Consider the following 23,950-nt stretch of genomic DNA (forward strand, 5'->3'; position numbering starts at 1 on the left):
GCCTCGGGCCCCCGCCCGGCCTCTCGCGCTGCCCGCGCCGGGCGTTCCCCCCGAGGTCTCCGGGAACCGGCCCTGAGCGTTCGCGCTGCCTGAGGGCCACCGCCTCCCCGGCCCGCTTCGAGCACGCGGGGAACCCCCCAGCTCCCAGGGAGGCTCTCTCTCCCCGGACCCCCAACCTCAGCATATGCCGCGCCGCATTTCTCCATCACCCCACCTCTCGCTCTCCTGCGTTTGTTTGCACGCTCTACAGAGATCTCACTCTCCCGCAAGACGCGTATCCGGCGTGTGCCCCGTCGCTTGTCTCCGTCTCTCCTGTTCATTGCTTTTTTTGGGGGGGGGGTCCCAAGCACAGAAGATAGAGCCCCTACTTTCTCCCGTCACCCAGGACCTTTTTTACTACTCCCCACGTAGGTTTTAGGAGTGGGAAGTTGGAGTGACAAGTCCTGTGGACGTAACAGTTAACGAGGCTGCTTGCGGGTCAGGACCCCCAGGTGACCGTCTGGAGTCTTGCTTCCCCAAGGTGCCCCTCCTCCCAGCATGCTCCCCTGAAGAGTGCCCACTTTATCTTCTTAGACAACCACCAAATAGGGTCTAGGTAGTGTGCCCTAGGTTGATTAGGGAGTTGTTTTGCAAATCATTTGTAAATGCCAACTCAACGTCACATTTAGTGCTGGTCATTATTTCCCTTATCGTTCATTGCAGACGAGTTGAGGGGGATGGGCAGAAGGCTAGGATGGCCGGCGGGAGTATGGTGGCAGTAGACAAGGCTCAGGTCCTCGGTAAACAGGACCTTACAGCGGGGGAATTCCTCTTTTGAAGGCTTCGTTGTGATTTACCTATGTTTAATCTGTGGTTGGAAAGCTAATAAAAACTCAGAGACTGAAACTTATCCCAAATGCTCCTTTACTGTTGTGGAGAAAATCAGTATTTAAAGATTATTTGTTTTTGTTCTAATACTCTTCTTTCCCCATCTCCTATAATATTTAGTCATCTCATTGACACCTGAAACCTGAGTATTTAATTGACCCTTCTTTTCACGTGTCCATATCTAGAATATTAATCCTTTTTAGGGTGTTTAAGCAAAACTGAGCGATCTCAGAAGGCTAAACGGCAGGCGGACTTGCTAATATTTATGATATGTACAGGGGGTGCCTGGCTTGTGTCAGCCTGCCTAACATGTTTGAGCTTGTGAAACGTTTTTCTTAGGCTGATTCTAGAAGTTGATACTGAGTTTGTCAGATAAGTAGTGCTAGATGAGAGGACTGAGTGACCTCATCAAAGTCTTTGTTGCCTATTTTGAATCAAGATATCCAAGCATCTCGGCTTGAAGCTTCTTCTCTTGTGTGTTTTTTCCATTGCTGATGTTTGATTTCTTCAAGAATTTAAAAGCTGTCTTTGAAATAGCAATGTAGATGATGTCTTGACTGCTTTTGATGGGCCTGTGTCTTTGGGAACTCATGGCTAAAATTGGTTGAAGAAGGGAAGAGAACCATATTTGGCTGAAACTAGGGGATAGAGAAGGTTTTGGTGGTATTTCCTGAATATAAATACAATAGTATTCTATTTTTCCATGGCTCAGTATTTAATAATTACAGACATGCAGAGGATAAATTCATTTTTCCTTAAGTATATTATTAGCTACATAAGAAAAATCTTGCCCTAACTAATGTATATAGATAGCACTGTTACTCTTTGAAACTATTTTGCACTATTTGGAACACAGTTTTCCAGTGAGGTTACATTGTAGCAGTTGATAAATTCTCAACTTGTTTTGCCCATGTGTTTGACAGTCCCAAAAAGTTAAACCTAACATTTTTGGTTTTGATTTTTGTCCACCAGTAGTTTAAAATCTGACGTGAAGACCTCATAAATAGAAATAATTATTATCAGAAGTGAAAGAACAGTTTTGGTTATTCAGTCTATTTGTTATTTGGTATAGTTTCTTGAATATTTCTATACCACCAAATAAGCAGAGAAGTTAAGAGTTGCAGTTTAAAAGTTAAATACAAATATTTTCCTCCAGTTCTTGGAAGCTTACTTGTAAGGCTACTATAAGTGGTTGAAGCTGAGGAAATAAGGGCATTGTGAGATAGGGTTATGAAGGTGATGACTCATAACTCTTGAGGACTTTAAGAAAGAAGGAAAGATTGATTTAAAAAAATCATTTTGCAGGCACTGATGTAGGCACTGAGTATCATTTATGAACAAAACAGACAAAAATTCCTGCATTGGTGGAACTTATGTTCTGGTAAATGACCATTAAACACTGAACATCAGTACATCATATAGTATGGTAGGAGGTCGATAAGTGCCATGGAACAAAGTAGAGCAGGATTAAGAGGTTTTGGATAAGAAGGTGAGGTAGCTAGGTAATATTCAGAGTGTTTAGATAATCTACAGCAGTGATGCCTTTGTGTCACTTTTGTACAAATGGCTCAGAATAAATTTGCACTGCACATGTAAATCTGACAGGGACAAAGCTTTGGTTGTGCTGCAAATTGGTCTATGCGTATCTTGAACTTAAGCTAAACTCCCAGGTGGTGCATGCAAAAACCTTACAGGAACCTAATTTAACTTCGTAGACTCAAATCTTTAAACACATCCTTAGCACCTCTTGTGTGCTAGGCATTGTGCAAGATGTGAGACTCCAGAAATGGTAGACAGTTTATAAATAGTCATCTATAGTAGATGCTATACAAGCACTGGGGTCCAAAGAATACAAAGCAGTTTGTTCTGTTTGAGCAGGAGGAGGGTCTCATTGAAGAAGTGATGGATAGTTAGTGAAAGATGTAACAAGAGTTCTCTGAAAGGGTAAGAGGACATGAGAGATTTCAGTCAGAGGAAATGTCATAGAGGCATGAAATTGCCTGTGAATTGGCCATTTTCAGATTTGTTCAAGATGCTGTAGAATTTGGTAGCTAGATAGGATCTGTCAGTAATACAGCTTACTCCCCTCTTTTTTGCTAAATTGGCAAAATCACGAACTTCAGGTTACTGGCCTAATCAATGGTCTGGGTAGAATTGAAACACAGGTCTCTTGATGTACGGTTTTTCTTCTGACATTTTATGCATATAAAATTCAGAGAAATTTAAGATCTGAGTGAGTTCTTAACAATCACTCTAAAGGTTTATTGAGTGTTATCTAAGTTTCTAGCATTTTTAGATTGCAGATCTCTTCTGAGTGATGGAATTCCACAGAAACATTTGACTTGGAAAAGACCAAGGTATAATTTCCTAATGTAAGGCTACTTAGTTGGAACAGAGTTAAAACAAGTATAGTTAACTTTAAAATGGAAGTCTGTAGGAAAGGTGGTTTAGGAATGTGAATGAGTATAAACCGGGTCTATTTCTGTATGGAAAGAAACAAAGAGAAGGTTAGGAAAGGAAGGAAGAAAGGAAGGAACTATTTATTGAGCCTTATGCCAGATAACTTCCATTTGTGTTTTCAAAAGAATAGCAGTTTAGGAAAGAAGACCCAGGGTTTTCGCTGTGTTCATGTGTCTCTTTCTGTCTCTCTCCCTCTTGTACTTCTCTCTTCTCTCCTTCAAACCCTGCTCCCCAGCGCCCCCCCCCCATCCCAGCATCTTTGTTTTCAGGCAGATGACCTGGTTTTAGTGCTTCAGTATCCTCACCTGTAAAAGAAGTTAATAATAAAAATAATAATAGTAAAAATAGCTTGCTAAGCGTTTACTCTGTGCCAGGCACTAAATGCTTTAAATCAGTAACTCAGTTTAATAACTAGCAGGAATACCATTTTTACAGATGAAGAAACTGCCAAACTTTTCTACTTAGAAACTGACAAAGAACTGGTTAAATAATTTGCTCAAAATTATGTAGCCAGTCAGTAGGGTAGCTGAGATATGAATCTTGGCAGTCTAGATCCAAAGAACCTGCCTCATATTGCCTTATCTATAATTGATAAAATGATATTAAAAGGTGGTATTCCGATAGACCTTGTATTTAAGAGAAGTCTTTTGTTACCAGATATTAACTATATTATGATAGTCCTCGTACTGCTAGGACAATTTTATAAGGGTAACCAAGAATATAATGGTGGAAGAGAAAATAGAAACCTTTAAATTTAAGTAATACTTTCATTTTTGGTGTCATACACATGTGGAGTAATCATGAAATACTGATAAGAAAAGAAAAGAAAAATTACTCATAATCACATCTTCAGAGATAATTGTTGTATTTTGTGATATTACTTCCTAATCTTTTCTGTCACATTTTGTTTGTACATATTTTAAAACATACAAATGGGTCCCTACTATACATAGACCAGGCTTTTCACTTGTGAATTTTTTAAGTCAATAAATTTATGTCAGTAAATATACTCTGAACCATCACTTTGAATGGCTGTTGACCAAGTATTATCTTAACAGTTGTGTTATCTGACAACCTTATTTAATATGTTATGCTTTTTGGTGGGGAGAAGGAATGGAAGTAAGTATGATCATCTTTTCAGAACTGTAGTTTTGGAAATTGCAAATACTTGGCTGGCCTTAGTTTACTTTTACCATCTGATACAGGCTTGCTTTTGTTTTACATTTCTGAGTGCAGAATAATTACTGTGTGATTACTTTTACCATTAATGACTTTTTTCCTTGATGTAGTTGAAGAATTTTTGTACCTTTGGAGTTTTTGATACATGAAAGCACATGTAGTACTTCTCTTCAATTGTGTATTTGATGCAGATCAGATATAATTGATAGTTGATTATAATATTGAAGCAGAATACTTGTTACTTCTTGAAAAATATGAGAAAAATAATACCTGTTAGAAATGTTAAATTAAGTCCTAAAGAGAACTTTTAAAATCTCCTTTCTTTCAACATTTCCGTTTTTTTTAAGATTGAGATATAATTGACCTATAACATTGTATTAGTGTCAGGTGTGTAACTTCCATTTTTGTTTTATATCAGTTAACTAACTTAAGGCCATCTTTTACAGTATGTTTAATTAAAAGTGTAGCTCTGAAACTGTTCATTTGCAGAAGTGATTTTTAAATTTTATTTTGAAACATTTTCAAGTTTTTAGGAAAGAATAGCACAAAGAACTCTTATATATTCCTTATCCAGAGAACGTATTTAGTTTCATTAGCTTCTGTAATACTGTCATCCTCAGCAAAAGGAACCAGTCAGGAATCATGTATTGCACCCAGTTTTGTGTGTGCAGCCTTCTTTAAATGGAAATGTTTCCTTAGTTTTTCCTTGACTTTCAGGGTTTTTACATTTTTGAGGATTATAGGCCAGTCATTTTGTAGAACATCCCTCAGTTTGAATTTGTCTGATGTTTCCTTGTGGTTGACCTGGGTATGCATTTGGGGCAGAAATATCACAGAAGTGGTGTATGCTTTTCTTACATCATCATATCAGGTGAATATAGTGTGTGTGTGTGTGTCCATTATTGGAAGTGATTTCTTTGATTAAAGTGTTTACAGAGATTCCCCATTGTAAAGTTATTATATGTATTTTTCCTCTTTGTAATTAATATTTTGTCAGGAGGTATTTTGAGGCTGTAAAACCATCCCATTCCTTATTCCATTTTCACCTACCAGTTTTAGTGTCCATTGACGTTTCTTCTCTATATTATTAATGTGATGCTTGCAATGCTCTAATTCTATCATTGCCTTTACATTTATTTGACATTTTTTACTGTAAGGGAGCACTTATTCTTCCCATTTATTTATTCTTTTAATGTTACTGTGGGCCTATTTTATTTAATGAGTTATAATCTGTAACTACCATTATTTATTTTGGTGCTCAAATTGTCTTGGTTTTGGCTTGTGGGAGCCCTATTCAGTCTAGCTTTGGTGTCTCTTTGATTTGATCCTGTCTTTCTCTGAGCATTTCCTTACTTTCTGGCACAACCAGATGTTCCAGGTTTATCTTACACTTTCTCTGTCCCAGTCCTGGAACTGGCTGTTTCTCTAAGGGTCTTGGTTTTGGCCAGTGGAGAATAGTATTTGGAAACCAGAATTTTGCAGCAAATGTGCTCATTAGTACAGATGTTTTGCTGCTCCCAGGCCCTCTCATTGGACAATGCTAGAAAATACATACACACACATATTTACATCCACTTATTTTTTCTGTATCTATCCATATATATTGAATGAGTTCACACTAATACCTGCAATTCTGAGCACAAGTTTCATTGTAGACTTATCCCTTTACGTATTTGTCACTTCCTTCTTTGTTGGTGAGAACCTGGCTCCAATGTCCTCAATATACTTTTTGTTGAGACCTCTATATATACCTATTCTCCTAACCTGACCACCTTCCCTTGTGGCTTGGGCTGCAGCTGTCATCAGCCACCATTACTCCTCTCCTGAGCATGTGTGAGCCCCTGCTTTGGCCATATTAAAGATGAAAGCATTCTGAAACTCCACTGTGTATGGTATGAGGGTGATAGTAATCTAGTTTTTCCTGCCATGAATTCTGTTTTAGGACCAGTGCCTCAGAGATGTGGGGAGCATTAGGGATACTGAACGTAAAAGGCCTAGCTCAGTAAATTGTAGTTATATGCAACAGTGATGTCTAGTTCATTGTCAGTATCTTAAGTGTGATGGTTGCTTGTTGCTGTTATTATTTTTTATAAACATACTTATTTCTGATTAATAAATTATAGCCAGTTTCTGTTGGTTTATTGTCATATATATCAGTGCTACTTTGATTTTCTGAGGTTAGGACTTAAAAGCAGGAGTTTGAAGATAAACAAACATTATCTGGGTTATAGTCTATGTACCTCATAGCCAAGTAGCCTTGTTGTTGTTATTTGTAATGAAAAATTTGAGTCTTCTTTTACTGCTACTGTTGTTTTATCTGTTGAAGTTCTTTTGTTGTTCTCAAGCTGAAATTTGATGGGAATAGTTCAGTCGTTACAGTATTGAGTATTAATATTTATGTTTCTTTGTAGAAATAGTTAATGGTTTAATGTAAATACTTTCTGTACAGTATTCGGTGAAGATATAAAGTGGAAGCAGTAGGGATAAAAGTCTTTTATGGCAGCTTTTCTGGTATCTCGGTGCTCAGATCATGTTCCAGACAGATGGGCAGCGGCATGACCTTCTCTTTAGAGAATCTGTTTGCTGGTGCCCTGCAGCATAGACTTAACTACTGAAATAACTCTTTGTTTAAAAACTCCCTGTTGGTTATAGGTTTTCCTCACATACGCCTGATTGCATTCTCTCTAACCCTTCCCCACACCCTGCCAAATGTTCAGCTGGTTCTGTTACTTTCAGGTCTTAGCAATTGCACTTTTGAGTCAGTGAACAACAAGCCAATTTGTCAAAATTGAAGTCAGTCAACCAGAGCACAGCATTGTTTTGAGGACTGATGCTTATGTCTGCACTCTATTGTTAAGGACTCCCAAACGGGTCTTATCTGTCAGGCTGTTCAACTTTTTAATCATTCCTTTGTTAACCTTGTCAATTTTTAATTTGGGAAATGGCAAGTTATCAAAAAATGAAATTAAAAAATTTTTTTTCAGATTATAGTTAGAGCCAAACCATACCAAAAATTGGAGACCAGCATGTTACATGAATGTGCTCTTCAACAGTTGTGTTCAACTCATTGGTTTTAAGTCCATGGCTGATGAAGGTTAAAGATGATTGATGTTGCATTGAATATACAAACTTCTTTGGGTATAGGTGTGAAATGGTTGCATTCGGTATTTATGAAAGTTATAGGATATGTCTGGTATGTTCATGTATTCAGAATAGCAGGAATTTTGCAGTTATGTGCTTCTGTATTTTTTGGCAAAGGCTGTTTCTGTTTGGGTGGATTTGGAGGCCTGCTCTGCTTGATTTTGGTGCTGCTGTCTCTATTGCTCCACTCCAGCATCGCTTTTTTAATAAGGAAAGGAGGTGGCTGGACTCCTTTGGCCCTCTGTCTTCCTGCAGTTACCTTGGGCTTTTCAGGTAGAGATGGGAATGGGCTGGAAGTGGTTGGCAAAGTCCCAAGGCATTGAGGGCCCCTCGTGATATGGTGTTTGCCTACCACTCCAGCCTCATCTGCTCCTTCCGCCCTGTTCTCCTGCACAGAACTTAGCCATTTTATTTGCATTTCTTTCAACATGCATTTCTCCCACGCTGCCTTTGTAAATGCTATTCCTGTTGTTCTGGTTGGACTGCCTTCTCCATCCTACTCTCATTTCTTAGTTCTGGAGCCAACTCTTTTTCCCTGAATTGTGCCCTCTTCCCAGTTTGTTAGATATCATTTCAGTGTCCTCCATAGTCCTTATTTTAGCCTGTGGCAAAAGATACTGTACTTGTCAGTTTTCAAGCCTTTCTTCCTCATCAGAGTATGTGACCTCTTTGAAGATGCAGCAGTTTCAAAAACTATTTTTAAATCTCTACCATCTAGCATAGTGCCTGTTATATATTGGTAACAAAAATTTTTTTAACATATCAATGACATTTTCAAGTATTTTCATGGTGGTAGGTGGAAGTATGAGTGAGTCCCTTCATTCTGCTCTAATTTTCCCCTTCCAAAGACTTCTGAGAAAATAGAAATAGATGGCTAATGTGCACAGAAAGATTTGGAACACTTTTTTATTGGATCTTTATCTTGCAGTTTTGTAGAGACATTGTTGTCTTACCCTTCTTTCAAAGATTGACATATGCCGGCACGTTCCCTACCTGCCACTGTAAATTGTGTTCAGTAGTAGTGAATAGAGTGCTCATATCCCTGCGTCCCCACCACCATTGTGCACTAAGAATAATAATCATGAGGGTTTCTTGGCTTCTTGGGCTTTTTATATTTATATATATTCAGATATAACCAAATAAAGAAGTTAATAGTAAAGATTCTTCCAAAGAGTTTGTCCTCTTTATTTCTAACAGCGTGGTTAGGGTGCTTGCTCTTAATGCCATTAACCTTTATTTTAAAAGGGGAAAATAAATACCTCTTATGTTAACATTTAGAATGTAAGCCTTTTTTAATAAGTGAAATTTAAAAATTAATAGTCATGTGAAAAGTAACGGTAGAACATAATTTTAAAATCTTGCTAGGAAAATACTACTTTTCTCCAAGATAAGCATGGATCACCTGTAAAGGTGGATTTTACAAAATGAAATCTTTAACTGCAATTGGATTTCTTGTTTCTTAGTTATCTTCCATATATTTTAATGCAAATGTAAGAAGCTGATAATTTAATGCAAGTAATAAACGTGTTTGGAAGGCAGATGGCATACTTAAAGCTGTAAAAATGACCTATAGATTCTGGAGGTAGATCTAAAAATTGCTTTTCACTTACTACTCTTGATGCATGTGTTGCTTTTCTCATGGGGTCTGATAGAGAGCTCTGCCAGGCTTTTTCTTTCTGGGTAAGTTCAGAGTGGAAAGTCTTTCTCCCAAACTATAAGTGAATGGTAGTATCCAGTTGTTAGTTAATCTGAAGAATATGCCTTTATGATATGCTTATTGTTTCTGAGCACTTACAGGTCAAACTGTTATGAGTATGAGTAAGTTATAGTTACGACAATTCAGAACACTATCATTTTATCAGTAAATACTTTGCATAATTGTATGTGTGAGAAACCCTGCTAGCCTTAATGAATTTGTTCCTTTTTTAATGGCAGTTCTGATATTTACATTTTACTTAGTTCAAAAAGAAGCTGGGGAGAAGAGGGGAAGATTTTTGCATTATGTTTTATGCATTTTTTCCCTTTCTTTTTTTCCCCTGTTTGATGGCTTTTACTCCTGTTATTCTCTTAGTTTTAAATGGCCACAGCTGAAGCCCTTTCCAAGAAATGGGGAGCTTTGCTGAATCCCAGATAATGTAAAATGTCACTTTTGCAGTTGGCTGTATTAGGATTAAAGGGGCTTTTGAAAAATTATACCTTTCCTGGAGTTTTATACAGCCCTTTCTCTGCCTTGTGTTCCCAGGTTTGGCTGCATCTGTGTATTTATTTCACAGGGACCTTTCTGACATCACACTGATAACCATGAACCATTCTTGTTTTTAGCCTTTGTTTGGAGGACTCATGATTGTCCTGTACTTGGGTACCGTATGCTCATGCTGAAACTGTTAGTGATCTGAAGGATGGAAATCCTTGCTTCTGAACAGAAAGGGAGAATGAAACAATCTTGAATAAAAGAAATATTTTCCCTCAGTTCCTTTATAGAAGAATTCAGTTATTCTTGTGATCTGCAGTATGTAAGTTGGGCAAAATCATGGTCCTTTTGTGCCTCATTTTCTTATTTCTAAAAGGACAGTTTTATATTTGACAACATTCAGTGTTTCTTCCTAATGGTGTTTGAAAAGGTTTATGGTAACTTGTGGGATGAGATCAAATCTCTGGATAAATAATTTACATTTAGTGATTTTTAGGAATGGAAATGATTTTGTTCCAGCCTCTTTATTTTTAGATGAACCAGTTGAGATCCTGAGATCTTTGATTTTTCCAAGGCTATACTTAGTCAATTACATAAACAAATTCTAATGACACTAATCTCAATTATACCAAGAATTCCAAGTGTCTTGCTATTTTAGTTGTATTTTTTGACATGACATGACTTCCCACTTTTTACAGTTGCTTATTTAAAAAGTACAAAATTAGATATAATGTAGCTTATTTCTATGATGGGCCTTCACTACAAAGGATAAAGAGATGGTACAGATATTTTTAACTGATATCAATTATTGAGCACTGACTCTGCACCGGGTGGTGCTTTATATTTCTGTACATATCATTTGGTTTCAGAACCATCCTACATGGTAGGTGATACAATTTCTCTTTTTTTTGCATTCAAAGTGTTACTGAACTGAGGTTTGGCTGCTTGCCACTCAAAAGCCAATGAACAAGAGGCAAGTGTCCATAGAAAGGGAAGGTTCTTTAATCAGAAAATCCAGCAATCTGGGGAGAAGGTGGACTCATGTCCAGAGATCAACTCTGAAGATTCTGCTCAGCCATGACAGTTTTTCAAGGGAAATGTCGGGAGTAGGGTGGGTAAAGAATCTCAGTGAATCATTGAGACAAGAAGTTGGTTTCTACATCTTTCTCTATTGCTTTGCAGACTGGCTGACTCTCTCTTCAGATGTTATCTTGCCACGTGATCTGCCTGCAGGATTGCTGAGAGAGCTGTTGGGGGTAGAGGGCTAATCATTCTTTACTTCATTCTTCATTCTTCTTTTCATCTAGGAAAAGAATCAACAGGTTAGGCAAGATGTGTGCATTCAGGAGAGCATAAATCTGGAGTTATTTTAAGTTGTCTAGTGATCTCATTCCTATTATTAGGTTCTTTTGAGGTTATAGGGGAACAGAAAAGAGGCAAAAGGGGGAAAAGTCATTTTCAAGAGCGATAAAGTAGCTTACCTAAGGTCACCTAACTAGTATAAGGCGAATTAGGGATTCTAACCCAGGAATACCTAATTGCACAAACAAGATTTCTACTATTCCATATGGAGAAGATAATGCTTGAGTGAAATAATAGTACATGGCTTTCATTGATCTTTGTGCCACGCATTGCATTATTATTTTACTTACTGGTTTCCAATGTTTGAAACAACTCTGCAGCACAATGCTTTCTTCATTTTTAGATGAGGGAAATAAGGCTCCAGAGAGGCTAAGTAGTAAGTAACTAAGTCAAGGTCTCTTACTAAGTGGGGAAGTGCTCTCTGATTCCAGGGCCGTAGGTTCAGTCAGCAGTCACTTTCCACTACCCTGTGCTGCTTTTACAAATTGCAGCTTGATGTGTATCTAACTGATGGCTTTTGGTTTCCTCAGGGGCCATTGGCATATCAGATTGATTGAATCTGGCAAAGTTTCTAAGATGAATGAATGCTTTTGAAACAATTTTTGATAGTAGAGCTAAGGATGATGGCAGTAGCCACCAGCTAATAAACCTAATGGAGGAGAAGTCTGCATAGATATAGGTGATTTTGGCTTACTCATCTATAGTCTATGTAAATATGCTGGGGTCATACATACATTATTGTGCAGTATGCTTAGATTTTAGAGCTAGACCAAGTTTATTAACATTTCTATACATAACCCATTTTATTGCCATGTTTTGATAAGTGTTCAGACTTTAAGATTTCAAATTTTTTAAAATTTAGTCTTAATTTTTTGTCAGTATTATCATGTCCATGATTTAATTTAGCATCAAATGGTTCTGTAAGACTCGTCATAAAAACAACCCCTCCTTTTTCTGCTTCTAGATACAGATACTTGAACTCTTTTACCTGATTATTTTCACTTTTAATTTCTTATCTCTAACTTATTTATATGGTTACATATTAATTTTTCATTTCTAGGCATTAACTATTGAATTCTTATGGAAGGAGAGGATGTCACTCCCCCCTCCCCATACCATATATATATATACATACTTCATATCCTACCAGCTTCTCATTATAATTAGTACTATATAAACTCTGTTGATAGTTGAGCCAAGTATACCCTGTAATTTTATTTCTCCTTTCTTGAACATCTTTATGCTGTTTCTGGAAATTTTTTGTTTTATTTTCTGTGTACTCAGTACGTTTTTTTTTTAAGTTAATTAATTAATTTGGGGGGGGTAATTAGGTTTTTATTTATTTATCTTTAATGGAGCCACTGGGTATTGAACCCAGGACCTTGTGCATGCTAGGCACATACTCTACCACTAAGCTGTACCCTCCCATAGAATAAACCTTTAGCTTCTAGTCTTTTCTCAGGATGAGGGTAGTATAGAAGTCCACTGTGTAGATTGCAGAGGGGGTCCTGAGTGTGTAACTCCTTAAATGAACTGTGAAAGTCTTGTTCCATCTTCACTCCTACTTTCAGAATAACCTACTTATACTAATTCCTGAGCCTTTTATGGGATCTGTGGCATAAATTGAGTTGCTTTTAAGTTTAGGGTTAGGTTTTTAGGTATGTTAATTTGGTTATTTATTCATCTGCTTTCTAGTTCCTAAAATTTTGTTGTTGTTTCCTCTTTCACTCTTTTTTTGTCTTTATGGGATTGACTACTTTGAAAATTCACTTTATCATTTTGAATATGGAGTGGAAACTATGTGTATTTTCAGCCCACCAACTTTACATTGTTCTTCAAGATAGTCTTCTTATGGGTACTGATCCATTTATTGCCATGTTCTCTGCTAAGCATCCACAGTTGTATGCTGTCTCTAAATGAAAGGAAATTATGTTATTGTGTTAAACTACTTAATGTTTTTTGAGTTCTTTGTTATTGCAATGTATTAGTAGGTAGTGAGTCTAAAAGTCCTTTTTCTAACTGCGTTACATAACTCACTTTAACAAAAAAAAAAGTGGATTAATCTAGATTTGAGTTGTGAGGAGCTACCTTTTATTTATTTATTATTTATTATTAGTCTTCACTGATATTCCAGATTATTCATGTTATACTTCTAAGGTATGCTTTAGCAAATCTCATTTAAACTTTAATGTCTTTGACTTTAATTATCCATTGGTTAAAATTTATCTCCAAATCAAGAATAATGTTTGGTTTTATTAAAAAAAAAACCAAAATAAAACAAAGCAGCAAGCAAAAACCAGTCAGCTGCATTTGACATCAGACTTACAGGAGAAAAATTATTTATAACTTCTGTATTCATGTTTCCAATATCTTCCTCTAGTTCCAGTCCTTAAAAGAAATAAAGGCTTTTTCCATTTCCCAGGATACTTTATCAGTTTTTATAGACATCAACATGGGCTTCTTTACTTTCTTACGAATATTAATTTAATGCATTGAATTTCGTATAAATGCTGTGATTTTGAACTTTAGTATAAATTGTTTTACAAATATGAGCAAAGCTTTCTGTTAGAGTCACTATTGAATAGAAAAAGAATAAACCATAGAATATAGACTGTAGATTTTTTTTTCATTGAGTAAAAGACTTATCTTAAACATCTGCTTGGTTTTATTCAGAATACATCTAAAGGACTAGAAAATAAGTTGGAGCTCTTAGAAGGTTTCAGGAGAAAATGAATGTTCTCTCGATAGCCTGAGAGAAATGAGAACAGACTAGGGCAGGAGTTCTTTTTCTGGGTTTATGAACAGGTTTTAGCACCTCCCTGAATTTGTGTGTGCAAAATATTATGTTTCTATGAAAGAAGTCTCATAATGTCTTTCATATTATCAGAGGCTCAAACTAGATTAAGAACTGGAGGCAAAAATGTCAGTAAAAAAAAACTATTGTATAAATATTTAGGAACATTATGGGAGGTATTTCCCTATTATGTAGCTCAGAGATATGTATGAGTAGGCTCAAGTTCATTGCTTTAAGTTTATTTTTATTTTTGTTTTATTGAAGTATGATTTACAAATAGTGAAAATGCTCAAGTCTTAAGTTTATAGTTTGATTATTTAGACAAATGTGTACCCTTGTGTAACCCACACCCCTTTGAAGTCCCAGAATATTTTCATCACCCCAAAAGCTCCCTTAATTTTTAAAAGTAAAACTTAAAAATAAAGTGGGTGTTTGATATAAGGGCATACTTCCATTTCACTTCATGAAGTTTTAGAGATCCCATTAGCTAAATGAGTAGCTCAGCTTTTACGGAGGAGGAACAGGTAGTTTACTACTGCCTGTTATTTGCACTTGCTGCTTATTTTCCCCCATTGGACAACACAGCTTTTTCAACTGTAATGATCCTTTAGGTGAGCAAAACACTGGGATGACACAGTACTTCAACTCTAGGTCGTTGCGTCAATTCTTAGAGTTAATCCTGTTCATACCCATAGTGATGAATCAACATGTAAGATAGTGAAAGAGCCTTACTGAATAAACTTTCCTAAACATCAAGGAATAGCAACTTCTAAAAAGATCAAGAATTTTTGATCACTTATTTTAAGCATTACAAAATAGCTTCTGAAAAAATACCCACACAAATAAGACATATGTAGGACTGGCTCCTAAACTGCACACGTTAATAGGGGAGACAGATGAGTTAGTTTGGCAATATGATGATAGGAGACTGTACAGAGTTAGCAGTACCTGGAGGAGAGCATGGTTAATTCTGTAGGGGAGGGTCGAGAGTACTTCCTCTGAGAAGGTACCTAACAGGTTTGTGTGTAGATAACTGAGAGAATCAGTTGTATCAGGCTGTAGCTTCTAACTTTCCATCTGCCAGTACCTTTAGTGAGCTTTCAAGTGGGTAGAGACTAATCCAATTTTTGCAGGACCTTTCTTGAGAAAATGAATAAAAAGTTATGAGTATAAAATTAGGTAACAAAGTAAACTTTAGAATGAGAAAAAATTACAATAGATTACAATAATGTAAAGTCAATGAACATCACAAAATATAGAAAAATAATATTTTTATTATTAAATTAATAATAATATGCAATTAAGCCTGATATCCCTTAATATTTTTTAATTTATATTTTTAGCTCCATACTTTTTGTCTACTTCTTATGTCAAAAATTTGTAAAATGGGATTATAGTTTTTAATAGAATAGAAAGATTATTTACTTTTTCCTCTAGCTTGGCTGATCAAAATGTGTTTATTATTACTGATAGTAGACATATTTCACATTCCCAGCTCATTTTACTGATAATGTCATGTAATATTTTAAGGTTGTTGTCAAATCTGGAGAAATTTTCATTAAGTTTCTTCCATATATGAAACACTGTTCTTACATCTGTGCCAATACCCTGTGGAGCTCATATCCAGGTGATGCTGGTCCTGCGCATTAGTATAAATGATACCAGATAAGGCAATGCTTGGGTGGTAGTGATACTCCTGGAAGTAATTCCTATACTGAGACTGGCAATCATCTAATCATACATGGAAGTGATTGTGAACTGCGTGTGTCCTCTGAAATCTAAACTAAATATATCCTCAGTTCAATTCCCTTTAGCCAAATACCCAGAATACCTCACTGACCAAGGAAGAAGTGTGCTGGAGGGGAGTCAGAGACAGCAGTCTTAACCAACTGCATTTAGCTTACTTTTGCAATTTTCGTGAAAACAAGCTTACTTCTGCAATTTTTTGTGAAAGCACACAACCATGGGAACACATTATCAGCACTGATTCCAGTACCTTGGAAGGGACCCTGCTATAGGGGGTCCTTGAAGTTTAAACTGAGTGTCATGTAAATCCTTATACAGTCTTGTGCTGTAATTTTGTGCTTAGATGATTCCATTTGTTCAACTGAAGTACCGTAATGTTAGTTTAAAACATAATGCATGTACTACTATGCATCTGTAGTATGTGCGGTGCTTCTATATCTATTATGACTGGGCATGTTTGTATAAGCTGAAAATGTAAATTTAGCAAATGTCAAAATATTTGCTTTACCTTTATATTTTTGACCTGGAATCCATTATCAGTTTATCTTAACAAACATTTATTAGGGATCTGTTCTGACCTAGACCTCTGCTAGGTTCTGGAGATGAAGTGATGACTTGATTCAGTCCTTGCCTTTGAGACTCTTGTGGTGCCTATGAAATAGAGACACATTATAGTGTTACATATGAACACAGAGAAGATGTCCTCAACATGGCTTAGAATGTCAGTGAAGCTTCCTGAGGAAAAAATGACCCCTGAATTAATTCTCTAGGGATGACTAGGCATCCAATGAAAAAAGAAAGTTCACTTAAAAGTATATGAGATAAAGAGAAATAGGCTACATCTGATTTTAACTTTAGTTTTTTTTTCCTTAGTCAGGCTGGCTTTATTTTAAGAATTTAATTGCAGAGCATTTAGACCATAAAACTGCTGTGTCATGATTGCATTGATATCTATCATGTTACTGCTTCAAACTTGAAGGCAAATGATGGACTCCAGGAATTTTAGGTGAACTTTTGCTCTAGTGTTAACTTGAGATTTGTATCTGATATGAAGATTGTACTGTTACCATTACCACCAAGACTATAGACTTGACCTTTTGTTACACCCTTTATAATGAGCTGCGATTTTGAATTAAATGCCAGGGGAAATTCTGTTCTTTTACTTTGGGGGAAAAAGTCCTATTACTACACGGAAGTGCCTATTTTTAAAGTATAGTTAAATTACTCTAAACTATGGGAGGAAACTGCAACCTATTAAAAATAACTAAATAAAATGAAAAATAAGATCTACATTCTCTCTATTCTTCCCCTCCCCCAATTGGAGAGTTGCTTAAAGTGAAATGTCTTCCTTTGAATGACCCATTTTTTAGCCAAGGTGTAAATAGGGCAGGACTCTAAAAGGCCTAAGATGGAAAATGAAATTTTGGTGTCAGGCTTAGGAAATATTCCCAATCCATCTGTTACTTCTCTTGCTGTAGTTAAAAATCTTTTAGATTTGTTGCACCAAATAAAGATAATGGATCAATCCTTTTCTTTAATTCTGGTAAACAACTGCTTCTTGCAATAAGAACAAGATTTTTCTCTCCTTCAAATGGGACCTAATTAAACTCAGAAGCTTTTGCACAGCAAAGGAAACCGTAAACAAAGTGAAAAGACAACCTACAGACTAGGAGAAAATATTTGCAAATGATGCCACTGACAAGGGCTTAACTTCCAGAATATACAAACAGCTCATACAACTCAGTAACAAAAAAACAAAACCCAATTAAAAAATGGGCAGAAGACTAGACAGACATTTCTCCAGTGAAGACAAACAAATGGTCAGTAGGCACATGAAAAGGTGCTTAGTATCACTAATTATCAGAGAAATGCAAATCAAAATGACAATAAGGTAGAATGGCCATCATTAAAAAGTCTACAAATAATAAATGCTGGAGAGGAAGCAGGCTGAGGCTTGCTTTCAGGATGGTGGAGTAGAAGGAGCTGGAGTTCACCTCCTCTCACAGGCACATCAAGACCACACTCACTGCAGAACAACCAGCAATAAAGACTGGAAACTACCAGAAAGGATCTTCTGTAGCTAAAAACATAAGAAACCACAACAAGACTGGTAGGAGGGAGGACTTGCAATATACCCCATTTCCCCTGGGTGGGTGACCCACAAACTGGAGAATAATTATATCATAGAGGTTCTCCCACAGGAATGAGAGATATGAGTCCCATATCAGGCTCCCCAGCCTGGGAATCTGGCACCAGGAAGAGGAGTGCCCAGAGTATTGAGCTTTGAAGGCCAGTGGGGCTGGATTACAGGAGCTCTGTAGGACTGGGGGAATCAGAGGCTGTATGCCTAAGGATCACACAGAAAATCTCACGCTTGCTGAGACCAAGGACAAAAGCAGTAATTTCATAGGAGCCTGGGCCAGACCTATCTGCTGGGCTTGGGGGTCTCCTGGTGAGGCGTGAGTTGGCTGTGGCTCATCCTGGGAGCATGGACACTGTGGTGGACATTCAAGAGTGTTCATCTGAATGAACTCTCCTTCAAGGAGGCTGACATCTTGCTTGGACATTAGCATCGATACTTGCCCCCACCCAACAACCTTTAGGCTCCAGAGCTGGGATGCCTCAAGCCAAACAACTAACTAGGTGGGGACATATCCCCACCCATCAGCAGACACTGCCTAAGACTGACGCCACAGCAGCCTCTAGACATGCCCTTAGACAGCCCTGCCCACCAGAAGGCCAGCTCCACCCATCAGTGGACAGGCACCAGCCCCTCCCACCAGGAAGCTTGCATCAGCCTTTAGACCAGCCTCACCCACCAGGGGGCAGACATCAGAAGCTATTAAACTTTGATCTTGCAACCTGCAAAACAAGTCCTCAAACATAGGCCAGAATCCACCCTGGGACCAGCTGGCCACAGGCCCCTGGATGACGAGCAGGGAGTACATTGCTGGGATACATAGTACATCTCGTACAGAGGGCCACTTCTCCAAGTTTGAGAAACATAACTAATGTACATAAAGATGCAAATAGAAATTAGACAAAATGAGGCAGCAGAGGAGTATGTTCCAGGCAAAGGCACAAGATAAAATCCTGGAAGAAGAAATAAGTGATGAGGAGATAGGCAGTATGCCTAAGAAAGAGTTCAGGGTAATGATTGTGAAGATGATCAGAGAATAGATGCACAGAGGGAAGTTTATAGCAAGGAATTAGAAAGTATACAGAACAAACAGAGTAGAAGAATACAATTACTGAAATGAATAATACACTAGAGGGAACCAAGAATAGACTAAATGAGGCAGAAGAACGGGTCAGTGAGTTAGAAGACAGAGTAGTGGAAATCACTACTGCAGAACAGAAAACAGAATGAGGAGAAATGAAGACAGACAGTTTGAGAGACCTCTGGGACAGTATAAAGTGCACCAACATTCACATTATAGAAGAAGGAGAGAAAGGGCTCCAGAAAATATTTGAAGAGATAATAGCAGAAAACTTCCCTAACCTGGGGAAGAAAAGTCACCCAAGTCCAGGAAGCACAGAGGGTCCCATACAGGATTAACACAAAGAAGAACACACCAAGACATAATTAAAGTGTCAAAAATAATTGCTACAGAGAGTATGGAAAAAAGGGAACCCTCCTATACTGTTGGTGAGAATGTGATTTGGTGCAGCCACTATGGAAATCAGTAGGGAGATTCCTTAAAAAACTACAAATAGACTTACCATATGATCCAGCAATCCCACTCCTGGGCATATGTCTGGAGAAAAATCTAATTCAAAAAGATACATCCATCCCAGTGTTAATAGCAGCCCTGTTTTACAATAGCCAAAACCCTGAAGCAACCTAAATGTCCATCGACAGATGATTGGGTAAAGAAGATATGTGGACTACTACTTAGCCATAAAAAATAATGAAATAATGCCATTTGCAGCAACATGGGTAGGCCTAGAGATTATCATAGTAAGTGAAGTAAGTCAGATAGAGAAAGATAAATATGTATCATTTATATGTGGAATCTAAAAAAATTACACAAATGAACTTACTTACAAAACAGAAACACTCACAGATTTGGAAAACTTATGGTTACAAAAGGAAGTGGGAGGGATAAATTAGGAGTTTGGGATTGGCAGATAGAAACTACTATATACAAAATAGGTAACAAAGTCCTGCTGTGTATAGCACAGGGAACTATATTAAATAGCTTGTAATAAATGACAATGAAAAATAATATGAAAAAGAATATATATAATTGGATCACTATGCTGTGCACCAGAAACTAACAAAACATTGTAAATCAACTCAACTTCAATTAAAAAAATATATATATATATACACAAAGAGGCTTAAAAAAAGACTTCTCTATTTTCAGTATCATTATTTAAGATAGTAAATATTTTAAAAAAAAAGATAGTAAATATTTATTAGATGTCTGCTATGTCCCAGGTTCTGTGTTAGGTACTGGGGATTCAAGGATGACATATGATCCATATTCTTGAGTAATCCACAATCTAGTGAGAGAGAAAGAAAAATATAATCCTGTAAGCATGAGGAGGTAATGTTTTAAGCTGACCCTTTATGGGTTAGTGAGAAGTCTGGCAGGAGGATTGCTGTGGTCTGAATGTGTCTGCCCAAATCCATAAGTTGAAATCTTAATGCCCAATGTGATGGTATTAGGAGTTGAGGCCTTTGGAAGGTCATTAGGGTATGAGGGCTCTACCGTCATTATTTGAATTAGTGCCCTTGTGAAAAAGACCCCACAGAGCTCCCTAGCCTCTTCCACCATATGAGGATGCATTGAAAAGTGGGCATTCAGAAACCTGGAAGAGGGCCTTCACTGTACCTGACAGTGCTGGCACTCTGATCTTGGACTTCCAGTCCCCCAAACAAGGAGAAATAAATTGTTACTGTTTATAAGCCACCTAGTCTGTGGTATTTTGTGACAGCAGCCTGAATGGGCTAAGACAGGATCTATATATATGTGTGTGTGTATGTGTGTGCGTATGCACATATACATGAGTATTCATTGAACATTTTTAAGCTGTCATTTCCTATATTGCACATTTGCTATGTGATAGCTACCTCAAAACTAAGGTGCTTTAAATGTATTCATTCATTTAATTGTCATAATGGTCCTGTAAAATTGGTGATACCGTGTCTAGTTTTTTAGTTTTAAGCTTAAAGAAGTTGTATAATTTATCCAAGATTTCACAGCTAATAAGTTAAAAGACAGGATATGAAACTGGGTCTTTACTCCAAATCCTTTGCCCTTTCCTCTGCTGTATGCCAGATATCATATTAGTCAGTATAGTTACAAAAATGAAGAGGACACAGTCTTTCATGTTCAACAGCTATGTAAAAGAACACACACACGTATATGTATATATGTTATAGGTTCTTTAAGCTACAGTGAGACACTAGAGAATGGGCAGTTTTTCATGGGAAGGTCAGGAAATGTTTTTATAAAAGAAGTGATGTTTAAGCTCCCTAGGTATTTCTTGGTTGAAATACCAGTATATTTGAAATTACTGCCAACTCAGTTGTAGGTTGATGCTCATTCTGAGCTCTGTATGTGCAAGTTTTGGTTTCTTCCTTCTGATAGTCCCCATTGTATAGTATTCAGAAAGTATAGTTACTGCTGTTGCATGGAAATCACCTAGACATTCGACTATGGTCACTTCCTAAAATCTCCTTTGGTCTAGTACCTATGTACTGACAGGAATAATGAATTTAGTGCTGAGCAAAGGAAACTACAGCCTGTATACAACTCAGAATCTCAAAGGGTGACCAGAGATAAGTGATAAAACTTTAGTGTCTTCATCTCTAGATGAGATAATACCTAACATAACTTCACAGAGGTAGAAACTAATTGGCCTTTGCTTGTGAAGTGCTTTATTATTTTCTAAGTATTAGATTATAAAATGTTATGGGGTATTAAATAGTGAATTGACCAACCCCTCTACCTGTTCTTGTATGAAGTCACTGAGTTACACTTTATAAAATTGAAGTGCTGTGAGTATGCTGTAAAATTGGGAGGTAACTCAGTTAGCATTTTAATATACTAGTGTGGTGGTCCCTACTCTGTGTTAAAGAACAAGATGTTAAAAAGTGGAAGAAAAGTTCCCATGCCTAAAGATGTTTGGGAAATGCTAAGCTAAACCATAAACAATTTTCTTTACTATAGGACTTCCCATAGTTTATAAAACACTCATTTTAATAATATATACTGCATCTTTTGGCACTGTGCCAACCAGTCCTCACTGGTTAGATTATTAGTTACCCTCAGTCTGACCTTTCCTCTGAGCCTGAGGTGTATATGTACAACTGCCTATCTAACTTACTCATTTGGGTGTTTAATAGGTATCTCAAGTTATGTCCAAAACCCATCTCCCCAAACCTATCTCAATAAATGGCCCTTTTCTACCTATCTGAGGCTAAAAACCTAGAAGTCTTCTTGATTCTCTCTTCTTCACCACTCTCCACAAATCCTGAAATCTGACTCCTGTTGGTTCTTCCCACAGATATTGGAATCTGGCTTCATCTTTCTATCCCCATTAGTCCAAGCCATCATTCTGTCTTCTTTGTAGTACTTTCCTAACTGGTTTCTCTGTTTTCACTTTTGCCCTCTTCCTAGTCCATTCTTTTTTTTGTTTGTTTGTTTTAATTGAAATATAATCATTTAACAATGTTATGTCAGTTTCTGGTGTACAGCATAATGTTTTATTCATACATATACATACATATATTTGTTTTCATATTCTTTTTCATTATAGGCTACTACAAGATATTGAATATAGTTCCCCGTGCTATACAGAAGAAATTTGTTTCCCAGTCCATTGTTTACATGGCAACTGGAATGATTAGAACATTAAGTCATATTATACTTCTGTTTCTGTTTGTTTTTTTTTTTTTGAAATCTCCAGTGGCTTCCCATTTATGCTTAAAATGATAATCTAAATTCCATGCTTTGGCCTCTAAAATCTTACCTAGTATGGTTCTACAAGCCTTTCTGATTTCTTATACCACTGTTACTATCATTCATGATGCCTTAGTCACAGTTACCTTTTTACCCCTCTTCCTGAAAAAGTCACTTTTGTGCTAGTTTATCCTGTAAACCTGGAATGCTCTTCCCTCTTCCCCATATTGTTATATGGCTGATTCCTTCTTCTGGTCTTTCTGGCCTTGGGGAAGCTTCTCTAACCACATAATCTACTATAGTGCCTTGTCACATCACATTATCTGTCACATCATTCTTTTTTTTTTCACTATAGCAGTGCTACTTAGAATATAGTAGGTAGTCAGAATATGGTAGTTGGGTGAAGGAATGCAAGAGTGCATAAATGGATGAGAGAAACTGACTTACTGAGGAAGTGAGGAACATTATTGGGAGACTATTTATTTTTTAAATAGTAAACATTAAAAAAATTTTTAAATTGAGCTGTGATTCGTATACCATAGAATTCATTCTTTAAAGTGTTCAATTCAGTGTATTTAATATATTCACAAAGTTGGGCAACCGTCACAACTATCTAATTCCAGATCATTTTATCACCCCTAAAAGAAACTTTGTATTATTAGTAGTCATCTTTCATTTCTCCTTCTCTAGCCCCTGGCAACTGCTAATCTACTTTTTGTTTCAATGGAGTTGTCTATTCTGGATATTTCATATAAATGGAGTCGTAAAATATGTGATACTACATATTTTGTGTCTTAGTTTTTTCTCTTAGGATAATATTTTCAAGATTCACCATGTTGTAGCATGTATCAGTATTTCATTCTTTTAAGGGCTGAATAATAGTTCACTGTATAAATAATACCATGTTTTATTTATCTACGCATCAGTTGATGGACTTCTGGACTCCTTCTACTTTTTGGCTCTTATGTATAATGGTGCTATGAACATAAGTGTACACGTTTTTGTGGACACATATTTCAGTTTTCTTGGGAATATACCTAGTCATCTGTCCTCCCTTCCCCTCAAACCCCTGGCAAGCACTGATTATTCTACTGTCCTGTAGCTTTTCCAGAGTGCCTTGTATTTGGAATCATACACTATGTAGCCTTTTCAGTCTGGATTCTTTTACTTAACAACATTCAGTTAAAGCTTCTTCCATGTTTTTGTTTTTCACTTTTTTTGTGTGTGGCTCCATAGCTCATTTCTTCTTAATCACTAAACATAATATTCCATTTTATGGATATACCACAGTTTGTG

The 23,950-nt window shown here is 36.9% G+C and overlaps 1 protein-coding gene across 1 annotated transcript in view; it reads left to right on the top strand.

Annotated features, from left to right (window-relative positions):
- MOB1B (MOB kinase activator 1B) overlaps nucleotides 1-23,950 on the top strand; it is a 54,684-nt gene that overhangs the window by 346 nt on the left and 30,388 nt on the right. The gene's annotated exons all lie outside the window — the stretch shown is intronic.

Source organism: Camelus bactrianus, chromosome 2 (genome assembly GCF_048773025.1).
Source record: "Camelus bactrianus isolate YW-2024 breed Bactrian camel chromosome 2, ASM4877302v1, whole genome shotgun sequence".
Taxonomy (NCBI): domain Eukaryota; kingdom Metazoa; phylum Chordata; class Mammalia; order Artiodactyla; family Camelidae; genus Camelus; species Camelus bactrianus.